Raw genomic sequence first — 15,212 nt, forward strand, 5'->3', positions numbered from 1 at the left:
GCAACCTGTGCTTGTGTTTCACCACCTTCATTGTAAAAACCCCTCTTTCTTATATCTAGTATGAATCTTCCCTCTTTCACTCTAAAACCATTACCCCTGGTCCTATAACAACAGGCCCTACTAAAAAGTCTGTCCCCATCTTTCATATAAGCCCCCTTTCTTACAAGCCCCCTTATTGACAGGCTGCAATAAGGTCTCTCTGGAGCCTTTTCTTCTCCAGGCTGAACAACTCCAGCTTTCTCAGCTTTTCCTAGTCTTTTCTCAGCCTAAAGGAGATCTCCTGGTTGTATTCCACAATAATTGAAGGGTACAGTTGGTACAGTTAGGCCAAAATTCACAAGTCTTGTAACCACAGTTCCTCTGCTCCATGCTACTTTAATCAATTAAGTAATTTGCATATATCTAAGTCTGGTTTTGTGTTGGAGTGGTACTGTAATGGTAATACGCTTTTCCATTTCACTCCCTGCATCTGTTATTTTCTTCTTTGTTTTGAGTGTCACCTTGACAAGAGATATCATAAAAGATATTTCACTGTCTTCATGAGCATAAGCAACTGTGATAATGAAAATATTATACAGGTGTTCTTCTAGTGTCCTGTTATTCCTAATGTCCCTTTTTCAGCAGCATAGCCAAAATAGGGGTTAAAAAGAACTAGTTTATTCTAATTGTTTGTTGCCAGTGAATGCAGTGCAATAATCTAACCAAAATTGCTGCCAAAGGAACAGACCTGATAAAAATAACCCATGCTTCAAGCTGCCTAAGCTCTCCTGCAATCAAGAAGTTCCTTCTATCTGTTTTCTTGGGTAGACCTAGTGCAGAATTACACTTGACCTATATTAGCAAACAAAGTCAAAAGCATGGGTTTGACACAGTTTGAGGTCAACCATTTTACAGAATACAGAGAAACTGGGAGAGAATTAAATCACAAGACCATTTCGGTTGGAAGGGCCCTCTGGAGGTCGTTTGGTACAACTTCAGATTTGGATCAGGATGCTCTTGCCTGGTCCAGGTCTGAGTATGTCCAAGGCTGGAGATCCCACAGCCTCTCTGGGCAGCCTGTGCCAGTGTTTGGCCAGTAAGAGCAAATAAGCTTGGAAAGACACAGAAGCAAACAGGCTCTTCTGCTTTTCAAATTAATTTTTGTTGCCAAAGAGATCAGAACCATTGTCACAGATTTTAAAAAAAAACCAACCAAAAAACAAACAGCCCCTAAATGCTTCAGGTTCTCACAGCACTGTTATGTGATGATCTACTATACATGCTGATGTATGCTAAAATCAATGCCTAATATATCTGGGAGATAAACAATATGAAGATTAGAGAAATGGAGAAGCAGGACTGCAGCTATCTTTTTGTGAGATTCTCCTGTTAAACAGGGAAATTTCTGCATGCAGGGTTTCTCCATCTGTAAAAGAGGTTAAAAAAATACCAGCTGGTGTTGGTCTTCTGCTTTATGATCCTATATAAATTTATACAGGTTCTACATGCTTTTATCTAAATGTTACTGACTTTAATATATCAACAGTTTTCCTGAAAAATAAGGTGAAGTCTTTTAAGCAGTCAAAGTAATTTTGTGTATGATATTGGTAACACTCGGAGCTTAATTGTCTGCGTTTGAGTAAAAGGAGAAACAAAAGCATCTTGCACCAATAATTCAGGAAAATATTCCTAGGAGCCTTAGCATGTCTGCTTTATTTCAGCCTGGGGCAGATTTTTATGTAGCTGTCGAGCCCAGAGAATTCAGGTGGCAGAAGGAAATGCTGACACTTGGTTAAGTCAGGTAGCACTCACAGATAAGAAGCAGAGAGGGGAATAAAACCATTTTGCATTTTAAGGGGTCTGTGAAGATGGCCCCTTTCTTTATGCTGACTCAAAATGCAATTCTCCTCTTGGTGTACATTGAATATATCTCCTGAGCGAGTTGTTCCTGGTTAGGACAACCTTCACACTGACCTTGCACAGCAAGTATCTTGAAACGTGATGTTTTGCCGTATTAAAGGGAACAAATAACCAGTTCTGACAGGGCATTTGAGTTCTCTGCAGCGGTACATGATAGCAGTGTTGTCAGCAGAGAACATCACATCCATGATCTCTCTTGTTAGCCCTTGTGTGCGCACACCGTGGCTTCAGAGGGAAACTGAGAGCTTTTAGTCCCTAATTCAGCAGGGCAGGAAGCACCTCCTAAATGAATGTGAAGCCTTTGCTTCCTTCTATTGGTATTTAACAGCATCCAGAGCCCTTTCCCAGGATAGGCGTGTTCTTGTATGCTTTGCAGCTTTGAAAGTGTGAGTCTGCTTTCAAGATTTCATAAAACTGTGTCTGAGTAATGGTGTTGACAGGAAGAATCACAGTATTTCTTCTCCAATTTAATTTTGTTTTTCTCTGTTGAATTACTATCTAGTCCTAAAACCTATGTTATATTTTGGAAGTAAAAGTGCTCCTTAGTCATTCCGTGCTTCAATATTGAAAGGCCCTTGTTTTTTCTTTTAGCAGAATGACTGCACAGGCTGAAAGGAGAAGACTGTGGAGAGCAGCCTTTTAATAAAGGTCCCATTACAGTTCCCCAGTCTCTTGGCTGATCCAAAAAGTGCAGAAATGCCTGAGAATCATGCCCGATGATTCATACACTGACACCCATCTCTGATAGATTTATCCCCAGCAGCTGCTTGGGATACAGAAATTTAGCAGTTTACTGTAAATGAACCTGTAATATATCATTGGCATAGATTTATATTTGTGATACCCAATTCATATTGCCCCCATCCCTTTTATCGTCTGAGTGTTTTTCTTTGTTAATTATCTGATGTGAGATTTAGCAAACTGTAAGCAAAATCTAATAGCACAAAAATCGGTGACTATGCTTTCCTAGGTAGACCAGCATTAATTCTTGCCAAAGACATCAAAAAAGAGTTCTTTCTGGCACACCATCATGCCCAACATGATAACTTGTCAAATCCAGAGATGGGCAATGCTAGTAAAATCTAGTGAAGACTATGGGACTCACACATGTTCTACTGTCTTTGAAAATAAGTCTGGTCTCTTTTTATTTCATTAATAATGGTCTGAAAACTAATCAAACAAATGGATTCATCTTGTATAATTTAGTGGTTCTTAATCTTCTTTCTACTTACAATTTATAGCAGAATTTCTCTTCTTCCCAGGATCTGAATGGGCTGGGGGACAGGAGTGAGGGTTTTAGGAAGTGATGTTATGTCCTGTTGAGTTACATAACGGCATCTAAAATTTTGTATAATTAAAGCAAATACCTAGGTAAAGTGTTTGAAGAGATCAAAAGTCTTTTTTTTCTGCTTGGACACATGAATGATTTCTATTACACGAGAGATGCTGTTGCCGTCACTTTTTTTTTTCCCAGCAAAGAAAAATCTCAGATTGTCCAAAACCACAGAGGCCATAAGAGAAGGCAGAGATGAGATTTTAAAGGAGGAGATTTTCATTAGAATATAATTTACATTAAAAGGTCTTCATTTGGGAGAGAGAAGAAATTACACTCCTGAATAAATTCTGTTAATAGCGGATATATTTTAATAAGTTTATTTGGAAAGAGTCTAGAAGATGTCATGCCCATAAGTGAAGAATTTAATAATCTAATTTATATTGCCTCAGATTAAATCTATCTATCTATCTATCTATCTATCTATCTATCTATCTATCTATCTATGGCTCAAGTGTTTGCTTCTCTCCACTGCCCTATGTCTAACCCAGCCATTTTTGCCAGTGCAGTGGGAATATGAAGTACCAATTAATTCAGAATACTAGCATTTCACATGGGCTTTGCATAACTGTAAAGGGAGCTAGGTAATGGAATCAGATGTAGCCACTCATGAATAATTAGCCAGCATCTTTCCACTTAGTGGGGAAAGAAAACAAAAGCCCAACAGCCTTGAAAACCCAAACAAACCTTCTAACACATGAGGATTAGGAAGCCATACTCACTTCAAAAAAAGATCTGAGAGTTGGACCAGACAGTATTAAATACACAGGTTTTTCTGCTTAATTCTGGGAATCAGTTTTTAAAACAGCACTTTACCTTACATTTCTGAGATTGTTTGGGTCTTTGAGATAAGAAACTTTTTTATGCTTAGTTTTAAACAGATATGCTGGGTAACCCCCTAAAATTCACTCATATGGTGCCTGGAATATCCAGACTTCAGTGCAGATGGGCAGTGAAGGCTGGTGATGAAAGTACCAGGACAGAAATCAGATACTGAGGCTTTTTTCCAGCCTGCACCATTGACACATTCTTAGTTTTCAAGCATGTGTGCCCACATCTTTTGCACCATCCTTTGTCTAATTTTTTTATTATTTAATTGTGATAGTAAATTTTCTGGGGCTTGAGACTGTCTGCCAATTTATGTCTGCTCACTATCGCGATCAGTGTATGTCTGGAGTGGGGACCTGGGAAGGGAGACCTTGGCTGAGTCTTTGCTAAGAGAGAGACAGAACTCTTGGACCATAGGCAAGAAAAGTGGGTGGTGGCAATGGAAGCAGCAGGGCTTTTGCAAGTCAAGTTTCAGTGACTTCAGAGTTTGTTTTCTAGGAAATGGCGGTCTACACGATGTACTATTCATAATTCATTCCAGATCACACATTCAGAATGAGTTAGTAGCAGCTGCACGCCACAGACGTGTGCTCTTCTTCTTTGATACTGCTCAGAGTCGTTTAACAGCCCTGACTCAAGATAGATGGGAGAAGAGAAACTCATCACACTCAGAGAAGATTTGTCAGCCTTTCTCGTTCCAGCTGTTTTCAGAAATATTTTAAAAATCCCTATCCTCTTACAGGGAAATTCAGGAAACCCTACCCTTCCCTGAACCTCTGGACGAAAAGCAGAGGAAGGTGGCATCTTGACTGAACTACCTCTGTTGAAGCATCAGGAAATCTTCCGTATAAGTGGCACCCTCTTTTTCCACTGATCTATTCTGGTGAGTTTGGATTTTGATGACAAAAATATTTAAATCACTACATGATAACCCTCCTGGTCCTGTTGAAGCAGCAAAGAACAGGAGCTAAGCAGTTGTCATCTCAGTCTGTATGAGCAGGGCCTCTGAGCAGCAGGAGATTTGCTGCTTCTTTCATAGGCGAACCCAGGGCTTGCCAAGACTGAAATTGGAGATGAGAACATACATCTCACCACACAAGTTTGTCTCTGAAGGAGAAACGATGGAGCAGTTAGAGCTGTGGAGCTTCCAAAAAAGTGTATTGTGACTCTAGTGAGAGCCAGTGTGCTGGGGTCAGTTTGTTTTGGGGTTTTGTTGTTTGTTTGTTTGTTTGTTTTGGGGGAGTGGGAGAGGACTAGGGGTGTGGGTGAGCAGCATAATAACAAAAATCCCGTGTCTCGTAATTTTTCACGAAGTCTATTACTGGTAAATACTTGCAGGAATAAGTTGGGATCAGAAGAGTTTCATACCACTGCTGGCAACAGATGAGTTGGTTTTCTACAAAATATTAGTAATTCAAATATACCCAGGAATCTGTGCTTTTTTGCTAGACCTGCATGAAGCCACTTGATTTCCATTCATAAGGTATCTCTTCAAATACTTTACCAACTTTCTTTCACAATAGTTCATCTGCTTGATGAAAACTACTGAAAACTACTACACCTGCATGAAAATGCCAACATTTGCTTATCTGTGACTTGAATCACAAAGCTTTGCCTAGTTTTTATTCTAATCTGAAAACAGTACTTTAACCACTCTTAATCTAAAATTAATTTAATTTAGTCCATGTATCACTAAAATATTTAACAATTAGATAAATCTTTTTGCTGCAACTTAGCAGAAGTATGGGTTAAATGAAAGCTGGTTTATGTCAAGACTGATTTTTAAGGCATTATTAGAGATACAGACCCTGATTCAAACAAATGACTCATTTTTAATGTGCAAGTAATTCTGCTGGATTTTTGAAAGTAATACTGAATCTGTATGACTGATCAGATGACTAAATGTAGGCACATGATAGTAGCAACAAGATAATAGTGTGGAAGTGAGCAAAAGCTAGGACTCTGTCAGAAAGCAACCTCTGCAATATTTCATTAAGAATCCTAATGGAAAGTGTTTCGAGATCCTTTGAGTAATGATTATGAAAACGAAATTATTTGCAAGGGAAAAAAATCCAGTTCTTTTGTAGATATGAGGTAAGTATATGAAAGCACAATCAGATGTTACGACCAAGTTCTTCTCAGTGAGATGATAAGACAATTGATAGAGAACCTCATATCAGCAAACATGCTGGTTCACTCACAAGATTGTTTAAATTCATGTTTTGTAGCTGAGACAAATGGAAGAAGGAGGCTTGCAGATAGACAGAGCTTGCTCTGGAGTCAGATAAAAAGTCCACTAGCAGCTTATGGATAAAATGATTATGTAATGCCAAAAAAATATATGACAGCTTGCAAAAAAATCTTGGAATGCTTAGTGGCACACAGACATGAAACAGTGTGTTAAAAAAAGTGTGTAGTCATCTGTGGAAAATGTGCTTAAGTTATTCGGTGTTGACATTGCAATAAATAAATTAGAGGCTGATCTCTCAAATGTTAGTCCTAGCAGGCAGCCATGTGCTTTGACAAGGTAGTTACTGGGATAAGCCAGGCTGTGTCAGAAGTGTGGTATGTGCAGTGTTTCTCTGTGGCCACATGGCCAGCCAGGTGGTCACCAGGCAAAGGCTGGTATGGCTGGCTGTAGATCACAGGCAAGTTTTTTCCAGTTTCATTAGGACAGATTAAGTCTTTAAGTGATTTAATAGGAACATCACTGACACAGAAGTTAGACACTCCCTGGTCTGGTAGTGAGAACGCTATGGAGACAGTATGGTGGGACTAAGAAATGTTTCATATTGCTCAGCAACAGCTCAATGGGAAATTCTTAACATATATAGATTCCTGATCCTAAAGGGCCTCAAGACTTCTGTAGCTAGGTATATGAGACACTGCAGAGGAGCTGCAAGTGTGAAAGTAAGCCTTCCATCTCTTTGAGGGACTACAGAAACTGTAGGGACCTCCAAAATTTCACTGTCCTAAAACACAGTCTTTGCTCACTCCCGACTGACAGCTACATTTACTATTGTTAAGGACCTCCGATGCTGAATATGGTAGAAATTCAGCAGGAAATTTATCCCACTACTTCACCATATTTTATCTGTATTTTTTCTTCCTATACCCTGACTAATCTTTGCTACATTTTAGGCTTGTTCACTTTTGTCATATCTATCACAGACAGCTGAGCATTTAGAAATTTGCAGATGTTTTCCTTCTTTTGTAAGTTAACAACCACTAAGCATTCAAATGTTCCACAAGCCCTAGACTCCTGTTTTCATATGCTCATGCTTTTGCTACATAAACACAATGTAATTATTAATCTCATTTTCAGATGATGCCACATGCCTTTATGCTGTCAGCTCTGTCAAAAGCTCCAGAATTAAAGAAACTGAGAAAGTCATGTAACATCTCATACACGGAGTATAAACTAACACATGACAAATGAAACCAGGGAACTTTAGTTGCCCGTTAATGCTACGGTTTTAGGCAGTAGGTAACATTTTTTGGACTCTGCAGTTTCTGTTCTAAACTGAAAAGGAGAGTTTTGTAGCAATGACTGGTGGTAGTGTCATGCGTTAGGATTTTCAGGATCTCACCTCACCACCTTTGTTCTGGATGCTATTTTATCTCCTGAGAAAATCACACTTCCTTCCTTTCTAACTTGCTGCCAGTTTCTTTTTTTCCCCTTCTTGTTACAGCCTCTGCACTGTGACTTGCCCAAAGGCTGCTTAATTCACATGCTTATGCTTATATGGTGTACAGCCTCTCTCAAACCTACTTTTGGAGTGGTGCTAGAAGCCTTGCACAGAGCAGGAGACATATTTCTGGAGCCATTCAGAGTCCACCTGCAGTGAGGTTCGATTTACCAACTTCAGCTCCACACCAGCCCCTGAGGAATGAAATTGTTACAGGTGTGAAGGAGGCAGAAGGTGCTCAGTGATCTCCACTTCCCTTAGAAAGAGCATGCCCTGCTTGCTTATCTTTTTTTTGCAAGAGGAAACCCTCCAGTGTGTGAAAGTACAGGAAACACCTGACATACAGCAGGGCTATCTTGAATGTAGAGCCCCTTGACCTAACATACAAGGCGGATTTTCCTCCATGTGGTTTTAAAGCCAAGATATTTGGAGTGTGTTCCAGATCTTGTTTGTATTCAGACATAATGCTTCTGCCTCGAGACAAATGAAGATTAGTACCTGTCAAATCTTTAGTAGTTTCAAATGTGGGTAGGCTGGCTACATAACCAGGCTCAGACAGGTTATGTGTGGGGTCTGTCAAACCTTCCACACACACTCACCAGGAGCTGGTGGGGTGTGTCAGGCAATAGGGTTCTGGCAAGGACAAAGGGGAAGATGAGCCACCATAGGTGACCAGTTTGGGTCTGCAGTGCCTGCAATGGTGGGGTCCTTAATCCAATTTCTCTCCCAAAGCAATATTGTAGCATAAGTAATTATGATAGAATTCCTCTTTGGAGGTACAAGCCAACTTATTTCATATTTGACCGTGGATTTTCAAACCTCAGTTTCTGACTCTGCGGGAGATGTTCCAAAGAGCTTTAAATTCTGGGAGCAGCTGAGTGTTTACCCTCTGACAGTTGAGCTCAGCGCCTCAGAACTGAGGCTCTCAAAATAACTCATCACTCTAGAAAACTGGAAGCCCTGGGATCCCTTTGGTGCCAGTAAATGTTGAGCTCAGGATTTCCTGTTTTCACTGCAGTTTATGTGGATGGATGTCACAGATGATGTAGTCCCTGAAAAGCCAGAGTTCTTAACAAGGTGGCTAAAAATAAGCCCCAGGCATGTCAATGACTGCTTCATTTTAGATAATTTCACATTATTCATAGAAACTGGTTTTTCTCCATTAACTCTTTTGGTTTCCAGGTTATGACTAGCAGTGTGTTCTAGACATTTTTCCTCCCATATTACTCTGTTAGCTTAAGCCATTGCTACCAGTTTATGCTTTTAAAGCATTGTGGTCACAGTTCATCCCTGCCATCGTGCAGTGTGTAACACAAGAGCCGTGTTAAAATCCTAGGTGGCCTAAATATATTACAAACTGTTGAGACCTTTTTGTGCCTTTGCTCTACAAAACCTAAATATCAAATGTCAATATTATTATATAATTATATAAAATTATATCCAAGTAGTTTATAAGTGTAAGTATTATAAAACATGAAGAAATTCTAGCCACTGTTAAACAAATGAGAAAATATTTTGATAAGCAAAGAATGTTTTCATTCCCTAGTTAGGCAGAGTCTGTTGCACAGCTTAATTAGTACAAGGACAAGGAACAGGAAGGGAGCATGCTAAATTTCCACTGACAGCAATCTTCGTCAGTACTAGGTTTTGACTGCCTAGATATCCAAGTTAATGACAAAATAGCTTATAAAACTGTGTTGGTAGCTTTTTAGGCAACTTTCAAAATAGCCTTTGTCATATAAGAAAGATGGGGACAGACATTTGAGCAGGGCCTGTTGCAATTGCATGAGACGTAATGGTTTTGAACTAAAAGAGGGTTGATTTAGATTTAGATATAAGGAAGTTTTTTTATTATGAGGGTGGGGAAAGACAGGAACAGGTTGCCTAGAGAGGTGGTAAATGTCCCATCCCTGGAAACATTCAAGGCCAGGTTAGACAGAGGTCTGAGCAATCTGATCTAGTTGAAGATGTCACTGCTCACTGCAAGGTGTTTGACCAGATCACCTTTAATGATCCCTTCCAAATGAAAGGATTCTGTGATTCTATATAGTCTGTCTTGACTCAGACCAAAAGGATTGAGAATATTGGACTCAGTGAGTGCTGTTTTTTAAAGAGCCAAGTTCTCAGTAAAGTGTCCTATTGCTCCCAACACAGGATCTCTTGACCTAGGAATGGTAATCCACATACTCCTGGAAATTCTTTCCCAGTGCTAGTCCCACAGTCAGCTGAAGAGTTTCAAAATTCACTAGCTTTGGCAGAGTGGCTGCAAATATCCATTCAATAAATAAAGCCTAAGTATATGTGAAGATGTATGGAAAAAAGAGAATCAAACTTTTGTATATACACATGTATAGAATAAGGTTAATATATAAATATAATTATAAATATAGACACACATATATTTGAGTATTAGTTATACTGTATTACAAAATGGTATATATTATATATTACATACAGTTAAATAATGTAATATTATGTGTAATAATATATGCAAAAATATAGCTACAATAATACATCATACAATTATATTATATTTATAAAAGCTACAATATGATAAATTACACACAGAAACATGTTAAATATAAATAAATGTTTATATATTAGGTATCTAATACCTGTCTTAAGGGCTGTGAGGATGCAGAACTAGCAGAGAGGCCTGTTCTCCTCTTTTGTGCATGTGCCAGGATAGTTCCCATTACTAGGGGTGGCCTTGGATTAAGAAGAACCATCTGTGTGGTGCTGCTACACCAGACCCACTCTGATTCCTATCCCAAAAGCCGAACACAAGCCCTCTGCAGCGCGAATCCTTGCCTCAGCTTTTACTGCTAACGATTTCCCTTTGTGGAGCTCTGCTTCACTTGTTCACAGGTACAAGATTTATAATTGCTATAGTCTCCTACCCACAGATCCCTTCTCTGCTGTGTTTCTAAATTTACCATGCCAGTGAATGAAGGGGGTATGGGAGCAATATCTGGTATTTCATCACCCTCTTTTTTAAACATCAGTTCTATTGTTTCTCTGAAGAGGAAAATATTTATTTTTGTGTTCCCATGGCTCCACTCTTAAATGTGTCAGCAGTAAGCAACAGGTGGCCACTTTGTGCCAGTCTCCTGCTCAGATGGTCGTGCACTTCGATAATTCTTTTTTTTCTTATATCTCCAGGGAAATGGCCCATTTTCTTTGTGGTGTGATCCCACTGTTTTGTGGGCCTGTATATATATATGATATTTATTGAAAGCTATTTCTTTCTCAAGGAAGAAATTTTTTTCTCAAGGTGTGAGCACCTTTGTTGTAAGTATCCTAGGTGTCTCCTTAAACTCTTTGAATACTGTCTATATCTTTGCCTGAAGAAATCATTGCTCTCATGTGTGAAAAACAAGGAAAATGTCTTTTTTCTGTGGAGCTTGATAACACTAGTTAGGTATCCTATTTTCTAGGATGCTCTAGTAACTCTTCTAAACTTAGGCAGCACTTTACATTTCAAAGACGCCTTCCAGAGTTTGAGTTTGCCTGCATACAAAGAATCACATTGAACTTTGCACAGATTTGCACAGAAATACTGTGGCAAATCATGTGCCTGCCCAGGACTTTCAGTCATTACAAGGCAAACTGTGACCATAGAAAAGCCCAGGAAGAGAGAGGACAGCTACAACCCAAACTCAGGAGGGCACCTGCCATTGCATGAGTACCCATCATGGTAGTACAGGGCACTCAGTGCACATTCCCATCCCCTTGCTGACAGCACTATGTTGATATGAAGGAGGGGGTTGTATCATCCTTTCATTCCCTGGTAAAATACTTTCTCCAACTGTGTATATTCACTGTAACCAGTCTAGCTACACTAGTGCATACTTACAGACATGCAAAAATGCTGTGCTTATATAGAGGAAAGCCATGAAAAAAACACTTGTCCTCACTGTTATGTTTTTAAGGCCAAATTATAGCCACATATGTTCATGTATAATATCACACTGTGATACTCATCCTGCTATCAGTTAATGTAGTGACCACCCCTCCCATAAGCCAGCTCAGTGTAAGCAGCTGTGAAGCTCCTGCAGAGAGAGGATTTCCAGGGGTATTGCTGCAGGGCTGATTGCTTAGCATTGTCAAAAGGGCTCCCAACAGCCCTTTGCAGGTGGCTACCGTGAGAGTCACCATCTCATCTAGTGCTGGAGAGATGCACTAAGTGCCTCTCTCTGTGAACCCCTTCTAGTCAGGGCTACAAAAGGCTCAGGAGGAGCACATCAAACACCTGCTGTGAGGTGTATGTTGCATAAGCAACAAGCAAACACTTCTAAAACCAGCCTCTTGTGCAGTCAAGTTTAAAAGAAAGACGGAAATACTAGGAAAGGATCACAAGGTAAGTCATAGCCTGAACCTAAAGAAAGTTTGTTTTCTCTATAAGAAGAAAGGAATGTACAGTATTTTAAGGGGTTTGGTGGCAATATTATGCAACTGTGTTTAGCTTGTGTCCTGCAGTACACTCAACATCTTGCAGGATAATAGGATCCTCTCATTTATTACTGCTTGCTGTACTCTGTCTCTATCATCTGTGGCATGTTTTCATTTCTTAGGTTTATTCAAGTGCACATGCAGGTATGATGTGAACTGCTGTTGAAGAATCAACTCACTTCCTAAATTCTAACCTCCAACATAAAGAAAATATCTTTCATTTGAAATAGCTTTGTTTGCATATTATGCATCTACCAGCACTACAAACAACCCGAAATACTGCGTAGCATTTAACAGTGTGGAACTCCATGCCTTAGAAGTACTGTTGAAATATTAATATAGGTATCAATCTCTGCAACTGTTTTTTAAGGCAAAACAAATAGGTACTACTTCTGTCCCATAGACAAGGGGATTTTGAGGCTCAAAGGTTAGAGCCTGTATTTCTCAAGCATGTTTCAACTTTGAATACACAGCTACCAGTATTGAGATTTTCAACTGGGGCAAAGTTAGGGGATACTGTTCAAAATCTGTGTCTTAATATCCAAACTTCCATAGGGATGGATAAACTTTGAAATTCGGAGTGCTGGGCTGTTGTTAGGGTACTGTTTCTGTTGGCCAAGTTAAGTCCCCTAGAACCTGTGTTTTCAAAGCCATCTGTTGTGAAACCCAGCTCAGTCTTTCAGCCATGCTCTTCCTTTTAACCCTGCAGTGCAGAAAGTCCCAACACAGAGCAAATGTGGGGTGGGTGTGTGTTAAGAACTGGGGGGGGACAGTGCTTAGATTTGTGTAGGCTCTGAGTATTTTGCTTTTTGTGCAACTCTGTGACATCAGTGCCTTTAGAAATGGCCACTCTGGTTTAGAAAAGGGTGGAAGCATTTCCACTGCCCTTTCTGGTGTCTTCAATACTTTGTCAGGAGGCTCTGAGGTCCTCAATACTAAGATTTCTTATCAGATATTTTAACATGATCAGACTGTTGGTTTATCAAAATCTGGCCCCTAAGGAGATTTTGCTTTGGAGACTCATTAACTGTGAATCACCAGAAATCACTAATCACTTCTAGAAATCTTCCCTAGCAAGTATCTGTATAATAGGCACAAAACTGCATAAAAATTAAAGGGAAACTGAGTGAAATGAACTGACATCAGACGTGCATTGATTTTCAAGACTGTAATTTCTGTCTGAGAATGTCTGGGTAAATTGTATTTTCTCTCCTGAATGTGAGACAGGCTGCTGTCCCATGTCCTTTCTGCAGCACGCCCTTCTGGCTTTAAGAAGAGCTTTAGCAAATGGTTACTTCTAAAAGTCTATTTAGAAATAAGGCCTTTAAAAGTCAGGAATGGTCCATAATGCTGACTTGGTTGAAAAAAGCAATTCATAGACTTGTGGGTAATAAGTAAGGTGAATATAGCCAGTTACAGAAAACACAGAGATGGAGGACAGGGGACTGGAGATGAAGTTGGAGAAGGAGGAGGAAGGCAGGACTTGTGTTCGAGCCAGGTATTCTATTAGTTAACAAGGATGAAAAATAGCATTGTCCCCAGAGGGATTATTTTCACTCACTCCATTTCTAATTCTTGAGTGATGTCTGCCAAGTGTGTGCTGCCATAAGCCTGCTTAGAGCATGAACTGTGTGCAAATTAATGTTGTAGGAGAGCATGAGAAACTGTTTCCCAGGCAGGAAAAATTAAAGGTGTTTTTAAACCATAGAGCTAGTTGGGAATTTAAAGGTGCCAAAATCAAAGTTTGTGATTATTAAAAAAAAAAATTGTTATTTATTTCTCAATCAGAGCTTGAAGTGTTTTTATATTTAACTTGTAGTATAACCTCAATGAGGTGAAAGAGACAGCTTCCCACTGTGACCTCTTCCTTGAATGCCCTGTGCTTCAGATTAAGGTGCGTAATTTTCCAGAAAGCCGGAAAAACCTTTTCTCATCTTGATGCATTCGATGCAAGCAACTTCCCTAAACAGATTACTTGCAGCTTAGCAACATAAATGCCACTCTAACCTCAGGATAATTCAGAGGACACTGATCTGAGTGCAGTAAATGGTTTCCTGTATAAAACTGTCCTTTCCGGACTGGAGTCCAGGAAGGTGAATGCACTCCCTGTTGCCACCTCATTTGCCTCAGAAACAAGAACCCAGGATTTCTGACTGTTTTTCCCATGTCTCATGAGGGAATCCAGGCAGCTGCCTGACTGTGGGGAACCTCGATACACAAAGTGGTAGGAGTCCATTCCTGCACCGCTTCTTCCAGTGAGCAGCAGAGCTGGGTTTGGATGTGAAGTGTTGCGCTGAGTTATGTGATGACCAAGCTCTTCATAATCCAAGATTATGGATTCCCAGATCCAAGCTCTTCATAAAACAGTCTCTCAGTGAGCTAACCATTTGCAGCCGAAAAATTAGCTTATTTTTAAGGCTTATCTGGCCTTGTGGGTTGCAAATTTACATTTTGCAGACCTTTTGTCTCAGTGCAAGTGTTGACAGAGTACTAGGATTTTATTTTTTTAAATTCCTTTTCAAAAGAGTCACAAAAGTTGGGGAGGGAGGAATTGCCAACCATATTTTAAAGGAGCTGTAGCCATGGTAACTGAGGTACCTTCAGTTGCCAGGGTAACAAATGCAGCTCAACTGCCTTGCTGTAAAACCAGACAAATCTACTCATGATCTGTTGATTTTGAGATTATTTATAAATTGTTGAGCTATTTTAGGCACTTAAATCTATAAATCAAAATGTCTGTTAAAACGACCAATACACTGTGCTATTTATGAATTATTCACCCCATTCTTATTTCACCAACTGCATTTTTCCCTCCATCAATGTATCTAGGCTTTTTCCACTCCTAGTTTTTCTTATTTATTGTTTAGAATATGGTTCTTCTATCGGAAACAGATGATTCATGTTACTGCTGGTTGTAAATCTTACTCATTGGAGAAACTCTAGTCCCCTCCTATCCCACCCCTGCTCCAGTCCTGCAGCCTCTAAATGGAGCTTTATGTACTTCTGCCCTG

The 15,212-nt window shown here is 39.7% G+C and overlaps 1 protein-coding gene across 5 annotated transcripts in view; it reads right to left on the reverse strand.

Annotated features, from left to right (window-relative positions):
- KCNC1 (potassium voltage-gated channel subfamily C member 1) overlaps positions 1–15,212 on the reverse strand; it is a 127,397-nt gene that overhangs the window by 39,869 nt on the left and 72,316 nt on the right. The window lies entirely within an intron of this gene.

The sequence above is a fragment of the Myiozetetes cayanensis genome, unplaced genomic scaffold, assembly GCF_022539395.1.
Source record: "Myiozetetes cayanensis isolate MyiCay16 unplaced genomic scaffold, myiCay2020 scf6-25, whole genome shotgun sequence".
Lineage (NCBI taxonomy): Eukaryota > Metazoa > Chordata > Aves > Passeriformes > Tyrannidae > Myiozetetes > Myiozetetes cayanensis.